The sequence below is a fragment of the Antechinus flavipes genome, chromosome 2 (assembly GCF_016432865.1).
Source record: "Antechinus flavipes isolate AdamAnt ecotype Samford, QLD, Australia chromosome 2, AdamAnt_v2, whole genome shotgun sequence".
NCBI lineage: Eukaryota > Metazoa > Chordata > Mammalia > Dasyuromorphia > Dasyuridae > Antechinus > Antechinus flavipes.
Window position 1 is genome coordinate 648,170,052 of NC_067399.1, and position 14,432 is coordinate 648,184,483.

The window sequence follows — 14,432 nt, forward strand, 5'->3', positions numbered from 1 at the left end:
GTTTCTTATAGAACAATAATATTCCATAACATTCATATACCATAATTTATTCAGCCATTCTCCAATTGATGAGCATCCATTCAGTTTCCAGTTTCTAGCCACTATGAAAAGGGCTGCTGCAAACATTTTTGTACATGTGGGTCCCTTTCCCTCTTTTAAGATCTCTTTGGGATATAAACCCAATAGAAACATTGCTGGGTCAAAGGCTATGTACAGTTTGATAACTTTTTGAAGAAATTTCCAAATTGCTCTCCAGAATGGTTAGATCCGTTCACATTTCTACCAACAATGTATCAGTGTGCCAGTTTTCCCATATACCCTCCAACATTTATCATTACCTTTTCCTGTCATTTTAGCCAATCTGAGAGGTGTGTAATGGTATCTTAAAGTTGTCTTAATTTGCATTTCTCTGATCAATACTGATTTGGAGTTTCAATTTCTTCATTTGAAAATTGTCTGTTCATATCCTTTGACCCTTTATCAACTGGAGAATGGCTTGATTTCTTATAAATTTGAGTCAATTTTCTATATATTTTGGAAATGAGGCCTTTATCAGAACCTTTTAATGTAAAACTGTTTTTTTTGCCTTCCCTTCTAATCTTGTCTGCATTAGTTTTCTTTGTATAAAAACATTTTAATTTAATATAATCAAAATTATCTATTTTGTGATCAATAATCTCTAGTTCTTTTTTGGTCACAAATTCCAAGATTCCTTACAAGTGGTTGCAAAGTGGTCACAGCTGCCCTTGCATCTTTCTGACTCATTCTGGGAGCTGGGTGGGCGTGGGCAAGTCCCATGAGATTCTGGCACTTTGGCATTCACTATTTACTTTTTGTATTTGTGTTGGATGTTTTATAACTTCTCTGCTGATCTATTGGCTTGCCACAAGAACAGAGTAGCCACCATAGATTCCTCCCTGTAGATTCTCCACCATGTGGAGTCTGCAGTAGTCTGCCGTGGGTCTGCACAGCATGCATTGGCATTTGTACTCTGCCTACCCACTCCTGGCTACCTCCCTCTATGCCTGACCAAAACAGACCTTTTCTGGTGATCTTCAAAATTATCTTTTGCTGGCAATTTGCTGCACTCCCAATATTTGTGGATTCTGCCAGTCCAGAACTAATTCAGAGGCTGAGTTTAGTAATTAGTTGATAGCTGTAGGAGAATATCAGAAAGAGGCATGTGTCCTCTCTGCCATTTTGGATCTGGGCCCCACCCCTATCCAAACATTCTTGAGAGCAATCTGAAACTATGCCCAAAGAGCTATCAAACTGTGCATACCCTTTGACCCAGCAGTACCATTACTGGGTGTGTATCCCAAGGAAATCATAAAGGAGGGAAAATGACCCACATGTGCAAAAATGCTTGTAGCAGCTCTTTTGGTAGCAAAGAACTGGAAAAAAAGTAGATACCCATCAATTGGGGAATGATGAATAAGATGTGGTACGTGAAGGTAATGGAATATTATTTTTTTTTATAAAAATGATGAACAAGCTGATTTTAGAGTTTATTATCATACTGCACCAGGAAAGCCACATCAAAAAGGAAAAAAAAATGAGAAAGAAAACAAAATTCAAGCAAACAACAATAAGAAGAGTAAACATGCTATCTTGTGATGCACACTTAGTTCCCAAAGTCCTCTTTCTGGGTATAGATGGCTCTCTCCATTACAAGATCATTGGAATGAGCTTCAATCATCTTACTGCTTAAAAGAGCCATGTCCATCAGAATTGAGCTTCATATAATCTTTTTGTTGCCATTACAATGATTGCCTGGTTCTGCTCATTTCACTTAGTTTCAGTTCATATAAGTCTCTCCAGATCTCTCTAAAATCATGTTGCTGATCATTTCTTATCTAGCAATGATACTCATAGCATTCATATATCATAACTTGTTTAGTCATTCTTCAAATGATGGGGATCCACTCAGTTTCTAGTTTCTTGCCACTACAAAAAGGACAGCCACAAACATTTTTGCACATACAGCTCCCTTTCCCTCCTTTGTGATCTCTTTGGGATACAAACCCAGTAGAAAAACTGCTGGTCCAAAGGATATGCATAGTTTGATAGCCCTTTGGGCATAGTTCCAACATATGGAACTATACTACAACAGTGTATTAGTGTCCCAGTTTTCCCACATTCCCTCCAACATTCATCATTATCTTTTCCTGTTATCTTAGTTAATCTGAGAGGTGTGTAGTGATACCTCAGAGTTGTTTTAATTTGCATTTCTCTGGTTTCAATTTCTGCATCTGAAAATTATGTGCTCATATCATTTGACTATTTATCAATTGGAGAATGGCTAGCATTCTTATAAATTTGAGTCAATTCTCTATATATTTTAGAAATGAAGCCTTTATTAGAACTATTAAATGTAAAATTTCCCCAGTTTATTACTTCCCTTCTAATCTGTCTGCATTTGTTTTGTTTGTACAAAACATTTTTAACTTAATATAATCAAAATTATCAATTTTGTATTCAATAATGTACTGCATTTCTTCCTTGGCCAAAAATTCCTTCCTTTTCCACAGATATGAAAGATAAACTATGCTCTGTTCTTCTAATTTGCTTATAATATCACTATGTTTAAATCATGAACCCATTTTGACTTTCTCTTGGCATATAGTATTAGTGTATAGTAGTATATATAGTGTAGTAGTATAGGTGTGGGTCAATACCTAGTTTCTACCATAATAATTTCTATTTTTTCCAGCGGTTTTTTGTCAAATAGTGAGTTCTTAAACCAAAAGCTGGGGTCTTTGGGTTTGTCAAATGTGAAATTACTATAGTCATTAAATTATTTTGTTGAATGAACCTAATCTATTTCACTGATACACTACTCTTAGCCAGTACCAAATGGTTTTGATGATCTCTGTTTTATAATATAGTTTTAGTTTTGACACAGGTAGGATACCTTCATTTGCATTTTTTTATTAATTCCCTTGAAATTCTTGACCTTTTGATCTTCCAGAAGAATTTTGTTATTTTTTAAAAGATGTGTAAAATAATTTCTTGGGAGTTTGATTGGCATGGCACTAAATAAGTAGATTAATTTAGGTAATATTGTAATTTTTATAATGTTAGTTCAGCTTATTCATGAGCACTTGTTATTTTTTGAATTGATTAGGTCTGACTTTATTTGTAAAAATAAACTAACTTTAGGTCTGACTTTATTTGTAAAAATTTGTATTTTTTCTTCCAAAAATTCCTGACTTTGCCTTGGTAGGTAGACTGCCAAATATTTTATGTTATTGACAGTTATTTTAAATAGAATTTCTCTTTGTATCTGTTGTTACTGGACTTTGTTGGTAATATGTAAAAATGCTGATGATTTATGTGGATTTATTTTTGATCTTGCCACTTTGCTTAAATTGAGATTTGTTTCTAGTAGGGTTTTAGTTGATTGTCTAGGATTCTATAAGTATACCATCATATCTTCTGCAGAGAGTGATAATTTTTTTACTTATTCTAATTCCTTTAATTGCTAACATTTCTAATACAACTTTGAATAGTAATGGTGATAGTGGGTAAACTTGTTTCACCCCTGATCTTACTGGAAATGTGTCTAGTTTGTCCCCATTACATATGATGCTTGTTGATGGTTTTAAATAGAGGCTGCTGATCATTTTAAGGAAATTCTTTATTCCTATAGGAATGGATGTTGGATTTTGTAAAATGCTTTTTCTGCATCATTTGAGATAATCATATATTTTTTTGTTAGCTTCGTTACTGACATAGTCAATTATGCTAATAGTTTTCCTAATATTAACCTAGCCATGAATTCCTGGTATTAATCCTACTTGGTCATGTTGTATTATCTTGAGAACAATTTGCTATAATCTCTTTCCTAATTTTTAAAAAAGAGTTTTGCATCGATATTCATTAGGAAAATTGGTCTCCAATTTCCTTTCTTCTTTGACTTTATCTGATTTAAGAATCTGCACTATATCTGTGCCAAAAAAGGAATTTGGTAGGACTCCCTCTTTCCCTATTTTTCAAATACTTTGCATAATATTGGAATTAATAGTTCTTTAAATGTTTGGAAGAATTCACAAGTAAATTTCTCTGGACCAGGAGATTTCTTCTTAGGGAGTTGATTAATAGCTTGTTCTATTTCTTTTTCTGAAATGGGACTATTTAAGTAATTTATTTCCTCTTCTGTTAATCTTGGGAATCTATATTTTTGTAAGTATTCATCCATTTCACTTAGCGTGTCTGATTTATTAACATATAGTTGGGCAAAATAACTCCTAATTTTTGCTCTAATTTCCTCTTCATTGGTGGAAATTTCTCCCTTTTCATTTTTTTTTTGTACTGACAATTTGTTTATCTTCTTTACTTTTTCTAATCAAGTTAACAAAAGGTTTATCATTTTTTTTCATAAAACCAACTTAGTTTTATTTATTAATTCAATAGTTTTCTTACTTTCAATTTTGCTAATCTGTCCTTTTATTTTCAGAATTTCAGATTTGGTATTTAATTAGTTCTTTTCCTAGCTTTTTTAGTTGTAAGCCTAATTCATTGATTTTCTCTATTTCTATTTAATGCAAGTAAGCATCTAGAGATAAAAAAAAAATTCTCCTAATTCTGCTTTGCCTGCATCTTATAAATTTTGGTATGTTGTCTCATTATTGTCATTCTCTTGGATGAAATTATCAGTTGTGCCTGTGATTTGTTGTTCACCCACTTATTCTTTAGGATTAAATTATTTAGTTTCCAATTAATTTTTAATCTATTTTCCCCTGGCCTTTTATTGCATGTAATTTTTATTGCATCATGACTTAAAAAAAAATGCACCTACTATTTCTGCCTTTCTACATTTGATTTTGAAGTTTTTATGCCCTAACACATGATCAGTTTTTGTATAGCTTTTATGTACTGCTAAGAAAAAAAAATGTATATTCCTTTCTTTCTCCAATCAATTTTCTCCAAAGGTCTATTATACCTAACTTTTCTAAAATTGTATTTACCTCCTTAATTCCTTTCTTATTTATTTTGTGGCTCAATTTATTTAGTTCTAAAAGAGCAAAGTTGAGATCCCCTGCTAGTATAGTTTTGCTGTCTAATTCTTCTTGTAGCTCTCTTAATTTGTCCTTTAGGAATTTAGATGCTATGTCACTTGGTGCCTATATGTTTAGTATGGATATTACTTCATAATCTATAGTACCTTTTAGTAGGATATAGTTTTCTTCCTTATATCTTTTAATTAGATCTGTTTTTGGTTTTGCTTGATCTGAGATCAGGATTGTTATTCCTGTTTTTTTACTTTACTTGAAGCATAATACCTTTACATTTACTCTGAATGTATCACTGTACTTTAAATGTGTTTCTTGTAAACAACAAATTGTAGGATTCTGGCTATCCAATCTGCTATCTGTTTCCATTTTATGGAAAAGTGCATCCTTTTCATATTCACAGTTAATATTACTACCACTGTATTTCCTGTCATCTTGTTCCCCCTTCTTCCCCCGCTCCTTCCTTCTCCCCCCTCCCCCCCCCGCCCCAGCCCAGTCATACTTTTCTCTTTCCTTTCCCCTTTTTCTTCTCACCAGTATTTTGCTTCTGACCACTACCTCTCTTAAGCAGCCCTCCCCTTTTATACCCCTTGCTCCTTTCTTAGACCTTTCCCTTTCTACTTCTGTTCTCCCTTCTATTAGCCTCTCCCTTTCCTTTCTACTTTCCCCTCCCACTTCCATATAGGGTGAGACAAATTTCTTTGTAAATCTAAATGTGTCTGATATTCTCTCTTTGAGCCAAATCTGATGAGAGTATATTCACACAATTCTCATCCCCCTCATTTCCCTCAATTGTAATACATTCCTTTCCCTCTTCACGAGATGTAATTTATCCCATTTTAATTCCATTTTCTTCTTCTTCCCATAGGATCACCATTCCTTCTCTAGTTTCTATTTATATTATCACAAGAAAATATAATTATACTTTCAGCCTCTATTTATACCCATAACACAAATATAGATCTTAAGAGTAAGACATGCCATATTCTCATATAGGGATATAAGTTTCTTAACTTTTAAAAGAAAGTCATTTTTTCTTTACTTTTTATCTTTTTATGCTTCTTTTAAGTTCTGTATTTGAAGATCAAATTTTCTATTCAGCTCTGGTCTTTTTATCAGAAATAAATGAAATTCACCTATGTCATTCACCTATGTCATCATTTTCCCTAAATGATAATGCTCAATTTTGTTGGGTAGCTGATTCTTGTATGCAGTACAAGTTCCTTTGTCTTTTGGAATATCAGAGTCCATGCCTTTTGATTGTTTAAGGTGAAAGCTGCTGATTCCTTGGTAATTCTGATTGTGGCTCCTCAATAATTGAATTCTTTCATTCTTGCTGCTTCTAATATTTTCTCCTTGATTTGATAATTCTGAAATTTAGGTATGATATTCCTTGGAGTTTTCATTTTGGGGTCTCTTTCAGGAGATTGTTGAATTTTTTCAATGGCTATTTTATCCTTTGGTTCTATGACATCTGGGAAGTTTTTCTTGATGACTTCCTGAAAGATATATCTAGGTTCTTTTTTTCATCATGTTTGTCAGGAAATCCAATAATTCTTAGATTATATCATCTTGATCTATTTTCTAGGTCAGTTGTTTTCCCAATGAGGTATTTCACATTTTCTTACATTTTCATTTGGTTATTTGGTTTATTGATTAATTCACTTACATTTGTTCAATTCTAATTTTTTGTGAATTATTTTCTTTAGTTAACTTTATCTTCTTTTGCATTTTGCCATTTGAACTTTAAATGAGATGTTTAAATGAGATGATGTTTTTCCATTTCACAAATTATGTTTTTCAACGAATTTGTTTCTTTTTCAAATCTATTTTATAAGTTGTTATATGCCCTTTCCATTTCATCAAATCTATTTTTAAGGAGTTTTCTTCAGATAACTTCTGTTTTTTCTTTTCCAAACTCTCTTGCAAAGTTCTCATTTCTTTTTCTCATTTTTCTTCTAACTCTCTTTAAAGATCCTTTTAAAATGATTCCAAGAGGGTCTTGTGAGATAGGGAACAACTCATATAACCCTTTGGGACTTTATCTGGAAATGATTTGCCTTTAGAATCCTCAGGTTTGGGAATCTGTTCTTCTCTTTCTCCATAAAAGCTACCTATGATTAGAGTTCTTCTTCCTTTTTTTTTTTTTTTTTTTTTGCTCAGTTTTTTAAAGGTTGAGGTCTGATTTTAGGAAGAAGGGAAGATTGTCACAAGCTTCCTCTGCAGATGACAGCTCTTTAGATTGCCTCGGGGCCAATGCTGTTGACTGACTTCCAGTGCTATGTAGATGTAGCCAGGTCCCGTGATTGGGTTAAGAGGTTTACTACTTGCCTTTTGTATTTGCATTGGATAGCTAATACCTAATTTCTATTCCATTGGCTTGTAACCAGGACAAAATAGCCTAAGAGTATCCCAGTAGATTCCCCAGTTTGAGTAAGCCACTCCCTGTGCTAAATCTGCTCTTGCTGCCTTTCCCCCTATCCAATTGAAAAGACCTTTTCTGAAGTTCTACCAAAGTATCATCTGTTGTAAATTTGTTATACTCCAAATATTTTTGGGTTCTGTCATTCCAAAAAGTGCTTAGAGCCTTGATCTGGTGTTGATCTGCAGAACACTAGGAGAAGTTTGGATAGAGTCCTGTCTACTCTTCACCATCTTGACTCTGCCCCATCATTATTTTAATAAAATAAATTTAACATTTCTGCCATTTTACTTTTGATTTTGAGGGTTTTATGCCCTATTATATGATCTATTTTTGTGTGAGTACCATGTTCTACTGAGAAAATGGGACATTCATTTTTGTTCCTATTCAATTTTCTCCAAAGCTCTGTCATATCTAACTTCTCCAAGATTCTATTTATTTTCTTATTTCCCTTTTTGGTTTTGTTTTTTGGATGGATTTATAGAGTTCTGAGAAGGGACAGTTGAGGTCACTCACTAGTATAGTTTTAGTGTCTATTTTTTTTCTGTAAGTTACTTTTCTTTTTAAGGATTTGGATTCTGTAAAATTTGGTGTTTATGATTTGGTTTTTATATCGCTTCATTGTCTATGATACCTTTTAGCAAAACATGGTTTCCTTCCTTTCTCTTTTGGTTAGATCTATTTTTGCTTTTATTTTATCTGAGATCAGGATTGCTACCCCTCCCACCTTTTTTACTTCAGCTGAAACATAATAGATTTTGCTCTTTTTTCTGTTTTTCTCTGATTAAGTTTGGTTCTTGTAAGCAACATATTGTAAGATTTTGGTTTTTGATCAATTCTACTATTGGCTTCAATTTTATGGGAAAGTTAATCCTATTCACATTCACAGTTATATGTATTACCTGTATATTTCTCTCCATCCTATTCTTTCTCCTATTTGTCTTCTATCTCCTTTTATCCTTTCCCTAATCACAAGTATTTAGCTTCTGTCTACCAACTCCTTGATTTGCTTTCCCTTATGTCATTCTACTGACTTTATTTAACCTTTTTCTTCCTAGTTCCCTACTGGATAAAAGAGATATCTAAATTCATCTGATTGTATATTATTATTTACTCATTGAGCCAATACTGATGAGAGTAAGGTTCAAGCAATGCTCATTGCCTATCATCCTATTTTTCCCTTCACTGTAATAGTTCTTTTGCACCTTTTCATTGGAAATAATTTTTCCCATTCTCCCTCTACTTTCTCCACCTAATGGAATTCCCTTTCTCATCCATTATTGTTTTGTCATATGCTTGAATTCACCTTCTACACATACCTTCATCTTAATTTTACTATTAGTGATACAGTTTTTAAGAGTTGCAAGTATCTTCTTTCCTTCTAGGGTATAAACAGTTTTCTTTTCTCTTTTTATCTGTTTAGCCTTCTCTTGGGTTTTGATATTAGAAGTCTATTTTTCCCCTTAGTTCTGCTCTTCTCCTTTTGAAAGCTTGAAATGTTTCTATTTCATTGAATGACCATTTTTTCCCCTTGATGTTTTATGCTTAATTTTGCCAGGTAAGTGATTCTTGGTGTAGTTCTAGCTTCTTTATCTTTCAAATATTACATTTCTTGACCTCAGATCCTTTAATATTGCAGCTGCCAAGTCCTATGGAATCCTGATTGTGGCTCCTCAGTATTAGAATTGTTTCTTCTTGAGCACTTATAATAATTTTTCCTTGATTCGATGGTTCTGAAATTTGGCTATCATGTTCCTTGAAGTTTGTATCACTTTCTGAATGTAATCAGTTGATTCTTTTAGTCCTTCATTGTCCTATGATTCCAGAACACCAGGGCCCTTTTCCTTGATAATTTTTTTGAAATTTGTCCTCCTTTTGATTATAGATTTCAAGTAGTCTAATGATTTTGATACTGTCTTTCCTGGAGCTATTTTCTAAGTCAGTTGTTTTTCCCATGAGGTGATTTACATTTTTTTTTCTTTCTTTCTTTCTTTTTTTTTTTTAATAATAACTTTTTATTGATAGAACTCATGCCAGGGTAATTTTTTACAGCATTATCCCTTGCATTCACTTCTGTTCCAATTTTTCCTTTCCCTCCTTCCACCCCCTCCCCCAGATGGCAAGCAGTCCTTTACATGTTGAATAGGTTACAGTATATCCTAGATACAATATATGTGTGCAGAACCAAACAGTTTTCTTGTTGCACAGGGAGAATTGAATTCAGAAGGTATAAATAATCCGGGAAGAAAAACAAAAATGCAAGCAGTTTATATTCATTTCCCACTGGTCTTTCTTTGGGTGTAGCTGCTTCTGCCTATCTTTGATCAATTGAAACTGAATTAGTTCTTTTTATCGAAGAGATCCACTTCCATCAGAATACATCCTCAAACAGTAGGTGATTTACATTTTCTTCTATTTTTTCATTCTTTTACATTTGTTTGATGGATTGCTGATGTGCCATACAATAATTAATTTTTACTTGCCCAATTGTAATTTTAAGGTGTTGTTCCCCTCAATTAGCTTTTGTACTTTCTTTTACCTTTGATGATGTATACTCTTTAATAAATTGTAATCTTCAATAGATTTTTGTATCTCCTTTAGCAATTCATGAATTCTATTTTTAACAAGCAGCTTTCCAAAGGTATTGGTTCCTCTCTCCAATAATTGTCTTACATCACTCTCATATTTTACCCAATTTTTCTTCTATCTCTCTTATGTGAACATTGAGCTTCTTTCTGAGCTTTCCCCTGAGTTCATTCTGTGCTTGTTATCATTTCCCATTTTTCTTTTGTCTTTTTCTTATAGTTGTTTTGATATTGTTGTTCTTTTCTTAGGTTGTTTCTTGAGCTTTTCTGTCATCATAATAATATTCTAATGATAGTTATATATAATTTTTTTTCTTTTGAATTTGTGTTCTGCCCCCAGGGTAGAAGGAATACTTTCTTGGACTTTTTGTACCAGTAGCTATTGGCCTTGACTGTTTACCTAGTGCTTTACCGATGTTGTCCAGAGGTACACAGGAGACCTCATGTCTGATGCTGCACTAGGATATTGGGCAGGGTGTGGCTGATATTTTTAGAGACCATACAGTTGTAACAGTTCTTATCTGATGCTGAGCTTGAGTCCTAGTGGTGGCTGGCATGTGCTGAGCCCTGGTGCAGTGTTTCTGCTCTTTCTTGTGGCTCCCCTGAAATGCTTGATTGTCTAGCCTCTGCCTATTTGCCTGGCATTCACTGAAACATGGTGGGTTTGTGCTGGGCACACAAAGATTTGACATCTACTTGTTTTCCAGGACTATGGTGAAGCATATGGTGTTCTGGCTGCTGGAGTCTGCTGAATTCCTTCAGCTATGCTAAGATATGTAGAAGATCCTGGTTTAGAGATTCATTGGATCTACCACACTGGGATTCGGGATATCTTGCTGGTTTGTTTTGGTGGGAATTGCTGCAGACTTACTGGGAAATCTATTGTCCTAGACTGTGTCCCATCTTTACCCCAGTGAGATAGACCTGTTCTACTGATTTTCCAAGTTTCCTGGATTAAAAGGTTGTTTCACTCAGGTTCCTTGATGGTTCTGCTATTTCAGGACCTGTCTTGGGATGCTTTTTTATGGCTACCTATCTTGGCCTCCAAAGGTAGCTATTAGTTATGATTTTAACCACTTTTTTGAATAAGGGTTCCTTCCTTACCCTTTATAGTTTTTCTGTCTCTCTCTGATAGTCTTTCTCTCTCTGTCTCAAGTTTTCCACCCTTCCTTTTTGTTATGGGATAAAAAAAATGACAAGATGGCCACAATGATGGGAAAAATATTTATTTTTAAGGGAAAATAATAACAATTTACTTATTCACATTAGAAAGATTCATAGAGCTAGAAATGAAGGCCATTAAAGGTGCCCGTGTTCAACTCCTCCTTTTTACGTAAGAGGAAACAAGGTTGGGGGACATTAAAGGGCTTTCTTGATGTCATACAAGTACTGAAGAGCAAAGGGAGAATTGATACATACTGCATTCTCTTTCCATTCTCTTTCTTTGTACCATATTCTCTCTAGCATAGAGGAAATATTCTCTGGCCTTGGAATCCTGACTTATAGGAAGCCATCTAAATTCTATGAACTTCAGTTATTTTATCTGTAAATGGGTATAATATTTATACTACTAACCCTATGTCAAAGTTATATTACTAAGAAAAGACGATACATATTTCTAAATGTGAGCTACTTTTGAATATATTTTAGTAGTATTAACTTTTTGATATCAAAAGAGGTCTCACCTCCAAAGTTTTATGTTCTCTTGGTCTTAAAGGGAACAGGATTTCTTACCTCTTTCATTCTTACAATAAATTACAACCATATCTTTGTAGTTAAATATTCCCAGAAGGAAGAATAATGTGGTACAAATGACTTTATACTACTCCATTTTAATTTTGCTGTTATGGTTGCTGTTAGGTAATCTAAAGATTGCCATAAATAATTAGAATACATTTGCCTGTGGCTTGTTAATATCTGTCTAAACTTACCTTAAAAATGATTAAACAGAAGAACTATCCTCAGGGCCTCAAATTTCTATGTGGCAGCCACAAGAAAGCAAGACTTCTTGAAACCCTGAACTGTCAAGCTCTGGAAGTAAATGTGGCAATTTGGGAATTAGTGATGGATGCACACCCCAGGGGTCACAGTAAAAGTGCAGAGAGATTAGGTGATTTTTCCAAAGTCCTGCAATCAACAAGTATTATGTACCTATTATATGACAGGCACTGTGCAAAGCCCTGGGAACACAAATACAAAGGATGAAACAATCATCATTAGTAAAGAGATTAATATTTCTTCTTTTCTGAAATTTCTGAATTCTTTAGGGTAAGGTGGCACCAACAAAGTTTCTGGGAGGTTAGCCTTAAGATATTTTTACTGAATAGAGTCATAGAAATGCAAAAATACATACTCAGAACAGAGCTTATAATTCCTCTAAATAATTTGCTTGTGCACCAAATTTGCTTGTGCAACAATCCTAAACTTTGCTCATTTGGAGTTTGATTGGAGATCTCTGTTTCCTTGCTAGGGAGTTTATTTCACTTTGGGATAGTTATAATTATTATAATTATCTTCTCTTCCCCCTGTATATTCATCCAAGATCTGTTTTTCTTGTCCATGCATCTATTCTGCTTAGTCTAGGAGACCAAGCAAAATCAGCGTCATCCATCATCTATATGAGAGCCCTTTAGATATCTGAAGGCAGCCATCATATCTTCACCAAGTCTTCTCTTCTCCTGGCCAAATATTTTCAATTTCTTTAGCCAATTCTTTTTCTTCTCTAGGCTATACTTGGAACTTCTTCTACCAAACTCCAGTTTTTCTTCCTACAGCATCAATTCAGTCTTTTTTGTAGTAAGTTTATGTATTTTTAATAAACATTGCTTTATGAATCATGTAGGAAAAGAAAAATCAGAGCAAAATAGGAGGGAGAAATAAACAGAAAAAAGAAGTCAATATTGCACATCTTGATTTACATTGTCTCCTTAGATCTTTTTTTTTTTTTTTTTTTCTGGATGCAGAAACAATTCAGTCTTGAAATTCACATGTTGGAAGTACTGTATCCTTTTTTCCTCAGCCTCTTCTTGATTTGATGGTTCTTCCCATTAGCTCCTTTAAGGAGGACACTCAGGGGAGGAGATTCTGGGAAGATTGAAGAGTAAGTCAGAAAATTCCAAACTCTATAGATTTCTCTCACAAACAAGACAAATAGAACCTTAAGACAAACACAAAGCAGTAAAAATAAACAAGAGTTGCAATAGAATAATGTTTTTCTTGGTTCAACTAGAGAAAATCTGAAGAAAAATCCCAGGATGGAAGTTTGGTCTATGTGAAGTGTAAACACATCTAGTCTAGCTTTCTGAAACACCAAGCAGTGAGCCCAGATGGTATTTGTCTTGGGAGTAGCCTTTGCCCCAACTATAGGAATTTTCATCTCTTGGACAGTGGAGGGAATCAAGCATCTGAGTGAGAGAAAATTGAGGAAACCTTTTCTGATAAGAGATAACAGGCTCTGCTGTGTTGCAGAGAAATGACCTTCTTTGAGATGGAACCAAGGAACCAGCACATACCAAGTGAATGCAAAAGCAGTGGGGTTAAGCACTGTATTGACTGTAGGTAATTATAAAAAAGTTGAGTTCTTGGTTTTAGTTCTGTTTGGGACAAATAGACCTACCCAAATTGACTACTACAGAGATCACTCATAGAAAGCAGAATTATTTATTAGAATCTCGAGAAGCGAACCCCATCCTGGTCTGCAAGCAAAATTTCACAGCAGGATAGGGCCAGAGCCTTGAAAATGCTTACAGCTTTTATACATTTCAGACAAAGAACCTCCAAAATCCCACCCTCTATATGTTGTGATTGGTCACATAAATATACTGTTCCCCTAGTTGGTCAGGAGAATGTAGTAGACAAGATGATATACAGCTTCTTCAGCCACGTAGTCCAGGCCTTATCTAAAATCACATGACTCCAGAGAAGCCAAAACTGAGGCCTATAAGGCTTGATCTACTTTAGAATCTGAAAGTTCTTCATCTTTTCCCACACAGTTCCAGGTCAGAAAAGAGAACAGAAAGGTGAGGCTGGGCACCATCCTTCACACTCCACACCTAGAGGTGATTAAACTAGCAAGGTTATATTTAAAAATGAGCAAAGGAGAATAAAACCTAACCACAGAACATCACTATAGAGAAGACCAATGTTCTCTTCAGAGGAAGATATTGAAGCAAAAGAAAAAAAAGCCTCTTTGCCCAAAGAGTAATATCAAATGGTCACCTGCCCTAAAAAAAAAATCATAGAGAACTTTTAAAAAGACTTTAAAAATCAAATGAAAGAGATTGAGGAAAAATTTAAAAAAGAATTATCCAAGAAAAACAAAAACATTATGAAAAGGAAATCAACTAATTAGAAAAGGAGAACCAGAATCTTAAGGAAGGAAATGATTTCTTTTTTTCTAGTAGTATTTTA